Consider the following 5,000-nt stretch of genomic DNA (forward strand, 5'->3'; position numbering starts at 1 on the left):
CATACATGGTTATACATGGATACACATGGGTATACATGGACATGCATGGGTATACATGGATATACATGGGTATACATGAATATATATGGGTATAGATGGACATACATGGTTATACATGGATATACATGGGTATACATGGACATACATGGGCATACATGGATATACATGGGTATACATGGATTTACATGGGTATTCATGAATATATATGGGTATGCATGGATATACATGGGTATACATGAATATATATGGGTATACATGGACATACATGGTTATACATGGATATACATGGGTATACATGGGCATAAATGGGTATACATGAATATGTATGGGTATACATGGAAATACATGGTTATACATGGACATACATGGTTATACATGGATATACATGGGTATACATGGACATACATGGATATACATGGGTATACATGAATTTATATGGGTATACATGGATTTACATGGGTATTCATGAATATATATGGGTATGCATGGATATAAATGGTTATACATGGATATACATGGTTATACATGGATATACATGGGTATACATGGACATACATGGTTATATATGGACATACATGGATATACATGGATATACATGGGTATACATGGGCATACAGGGCTATACATGAATATACATGGATACACATGGGTATACATGGACATACATGGGTATACATGGATATACATGGGTATACATGAATATATATGGGTATACATGGACATACATCGTTATACATGGTTATACATGGATACACATGGGTATACATGGACATACATGGGTATACATGGATATACATGGGTATACATGAATATATATGGGTATACATGAACATACATGGTTATACATGGGTATACATGGACATACATGGTTATACATGGATATACATGGGTATACATGGGCATACAGGGGTATACATGGATATACATGGGTATACATGAATATATATGGGTATACATGGACATACATGGACATACATGGGTATACATGGATATACATGGGTATACATGAATATATATGGGTATACATGAACATACATGGTTATACATGGATATACATGGGTATACATGGACATACATGGACATACATGGGCATACATGGATATACATGCCTGTATGTGGGTATACATGGGTATACATGGCTGTACATGGATACAGATGGACAAACATGGGTATACATGTGTATACATGGACATACATGGGAATACATGGATATACATGGAAATACATGGGTATACAGAGAGATATATGGGCATTGATGGATATACATGTATATACTTTGCTATAGCTGCCTATATACGCTGATATACCTCTTTTATATAATTTATGCGCTTTATGATACACTTTAATAACCCTACTTAAAGTACATACCAGTATTTTACTGATTTCGGCGGGTCTTTCGGCGGTTTTACTCGAGTTTGAATCAACGATCACAATTTGTGCTGACGAGTTTTTCGTTTGTTTACTATTTAAATGCTGATCCAAAGCAAGGAAATGCTTACAACAACTCAAGCAAAAAGGTAAGCGTTAACTGAACTATGAGCAGATAATATTTGATGCCTTAGGCCCGATTCACACACTGCGTACTTTTCATGAGCCGAACTTAATTCGAGTTCGACCGACACAAATTAACAAAAGTACGCCTGTTGATTCAGAAGTCGAACTTAACTGGGCCCTCCACAGCAGTTCCAAAGCCATTACCAAGAAAAACAATTGATTTTGTCAGCGATTTTCATGTAGAAGGCAAAACATGGTTTATGCATGATCATGAAGTTCGGCACATGAAACGTTCGACGTCTGAAATCAAAGCCGATCCACGGCCATGCTAAAGCCGAATTCCCGTCTAGGCCAGGCGAAAAGAACGCCTGAGCCATTCCAAGTTAAAATAGCCGTTCTTAATTGATTCAAACGTCGAACTTTTCATGTATTAAGTTCGGATCATGAAAAGTATGGCGTCTGAGTCGGGCCTTATTGTCTTTAATGTAAGCTTATGTAGAATTCAAACCTTTTACATGCACCTTCAAGTCCCAAATTTGTCAGGCAAGGATATTTAGTTTGGCTTAAGTGCTTTAACAAAATGGTATGTATTTCACAAGAATAATGAAGCTTTAGATCAAATGGTTAAGCAAATGATTTGGTATTAGAGTGCTCTCACCGCAAATGACATGATGACAGAAAGCAGAAAGCTTCAGCTGTCATTTAAACTATAGTATTCAATGCAAATAGTATGTTAATGCCTGCATGAGATTGTTATTATTGGTGTTTAAAGAAAAGAGAGCCGAAGTTTGACAAGTCTGCTTTTCAAACACTTTTATAACCGAAGTGACATTGTCTGACACTTGTAGAGTGCAGACCCCAAACTAACCATAACTCACAGTTATTGAAAGCTAAACGTTTTAGTTAAAATGGGTGTTTAAAATCGCTATTTGTAGGCAGTCTGCAGTTGTCATACACCTTATAAATAATCAGCTTTCTTATTACCAGCATTTTTTTTAGACATGTGATATTGAGTGTTGTTGTCTGGATGAAATTCTTATGACATCTTTTATCTGTAAGTAGCGGTAATAATTTTTGGTTGAATTATTTTTTTCCAAGAAAACTGAAACTTTTCACTATATTTGTTTGTTGATTTACAGTTCAAATTGGAGGTGGGGACAGCTGGGAATTGGTTCATTAAAAGATTGCTGGGAAGTTTTGGCAGAGAGTTGGTTACAGAAAGTGCTGAGGCAAGCCAAGAGGATGCCTTCTTCTTGCAACATACAGTACATACCACTACATGTATCATCTATGGAAGAGGAGTTGGAGGAAGCCCCAGATAAAAGAAAAGGTTGGTGCCATGAAAAAATTCCTTTGAGGCATGTTTCTGTAAAAAAGCTGTAATGCAGTCAAACAGCTGAAAGTCTGAAAGACTTAGAAGCTGATTGTTGCTTTTAAACAAGTGATGCATATATATATATTTTTACAAATAACTCACATAAATTACACTTTAACAACTAATTCTTGACAGTCACTGCAATAAAATAATTATAAAGCACTGTCTGAGTTACAGGCCTGTGTACGTATAGACTAATAATGCCTAGCGATTAGTGGAAGATGATGCTGCAGTTTTATTTATCCATTGTCTCACCCAAGATCTGCTTTCAGTTTAAAATTTGAAATACTGTTATATGTAAATACCTCATCACACATAATTTTTTTTGGAAAAGTGTTGAAGACTAAGAAAGCACCTGGCAATATATTTTCAAGATTTGTTCCATGAGTTCCACCACTATATGTGTACTTTTATCATTATGACAAAATTAATTTGATAGTAAACTGAGTTACTCAATGAATCAAGAAAATTGTTACAGATATAATCTCATGCAAGTGATTCCATTTATTTGGTGCACCAAAATGGGTGGCTGGTGTCTTTTGTTTCTCAGGATTAGGGATGTATTAGATTTGTGCTCTCTTCCTATTTTGTTAGAATATTGTGGAATGATCTTAATTTTGGAAGGGGTTATACTAATCATTATTCTCTTTTATTACTTTTAAGGATGATGGGTCAATCAATGGAGAGGTTCTAAAAGCAGCATTTGCAAGGATTGTTGCTAGCTTCTGGCACACTAATTGAACCAGAGACATTTACCTTGTGGCAGAAAGCAAGGTTTTGTTAGAACTTTCATTTGCTATAATTGTTTTGATGGGAGCATACTTAATTATCAGCTTAATCTTAGGGTTTTTTTCTTCTTTTTGGAAACAAAAAGTTTTTACTTTTTTCTTAATGTAAATTATCAACTTAAGTTCTGAATTTTTTCCTTTTGGAAACAATTCTGTTGGAGAAAAAATGAACACGTTGGTAAAGTTCAATGTTGGCAAAATTTTTGCATCAGTTAACAAGGCATGTTCCATTTTTTTTTACGTTTCACTTCTTTCTGTAAGAACTGGCTTGTATTACATGTACATAAAACCCATTTTGTTATACTGAGTCACATTTATCCAAGTATGTTGTATGCTTTAGTTTTTGTAATTGAAGTTAGATTTTGCAGCCATTGTTGCAATCTGTAATCAAAACACATACCACTCAATTTATCTTTGTTTAAGGCAAGAACACATTCAGCTGATTGCCATTTTATTATTGCCTGCATAATTAGAATAAAGATAGCTTTGACTTTTGCGATGTATTTGTATGTGTATACATTGTATTTATCATGTGCATTCTTTGCAATCTTATGATTAAAATTACCAGTATTAGATGCTTCATTGTAAACCTGGTGTTTTCTTTACATAATATTAAAAAAATGAACTTTTTATGGTTACGAGAAATCTGACTGTAAATGAAGGTACAGGAGATCTATTGAGGGTGAATGTGTTCTGTAGAAAGAGTAAATATTACTCTGACAAGGGGAGTAAAGTTTAAGAGGGTAAATTTTACTCTTGAAAAGGAGTGGTTTTGTACCTTTTTGTCTCACCCCAGTTTTGGAGTTAATTTAACTCTGTCGAGGGTAAATTGAACTCCATTTAAAGAGTTCAATTCACTCCAATAGAAGGATAAAATTTACTCTTGTATTGGAGTGAATTTTACACCAGAGGAGGGGTAAACAATACAGGAGTAAATTTTACCCCGACAAAAGAGTAAAAGATATAGGAGTAAATTTTACTCCAAAAGCGGAGTAAGCAATACCGGAGTGAATTTTACTCCAAAAATGGAGTCGTTTTGTACCTTTTTTTTTTACTCCCTTTTTGGAGTTAAATCTACTCCTTGAAAATAACAGTGAAAGGATTGATTGATTGATTGATTGATTGATTGATTGATTGATTGATTGATTGAAAAAATACATACATAGTATACAGTTCGGTTATAAACTCGGCGAAATGCTAAGGACACACGTTTGTGTTAACCCAATGAAGGATTGATTGATTGAAAAAATACATACATAGTATACAGTTCGGTTATAAACACGAAGAAATGCTAAGAACACACGTTTCTGTTACCCCAATGAAGTATTGATTGATTGATTGAT

At 34.4% G+C, this 5,000-nt stretch overlaps 1 protein-coding gene across 2 annotated transcripts in view; it reads right to left on the reverse strand.

The window, feature by feature from the left end:
* Positions 1 to 3,529: 3,529 nt before the first annotated feature.
* LOC138018524 (uncharacterized) overlaps positions 3,530 to 5,000 on the reverse strand; it is a 62,151-nt gene continuing 60,680 nt past the window's right edge. For both annotated transcript variants that reach the window (XM_068865171.1, XM_068865170.1), the window contains one exon: positions 3,530 to 5,000. This exon is cut by the window's right edge and continues 317 nt beyond it. The gene's annotated coding sequence lies outside the window, so the exon portion shown is untranslated.

Source organism: Montipora capricornis, chromosome 10 (genome assembly GCF_036669925.1).
Source record: "Montipora capricornis isolate CH-2021 chromosome 10, ASM3666992v2, whole genome shotgun sequence".
In the NCBI taxonomy this organism is placed as follows: domain Eukaryota; kingdom Metazoa; phylum Cnidaria; class Anthozoa; order Scleractinia; family Acroporidae; genus Montipora; species Montipora capricornis.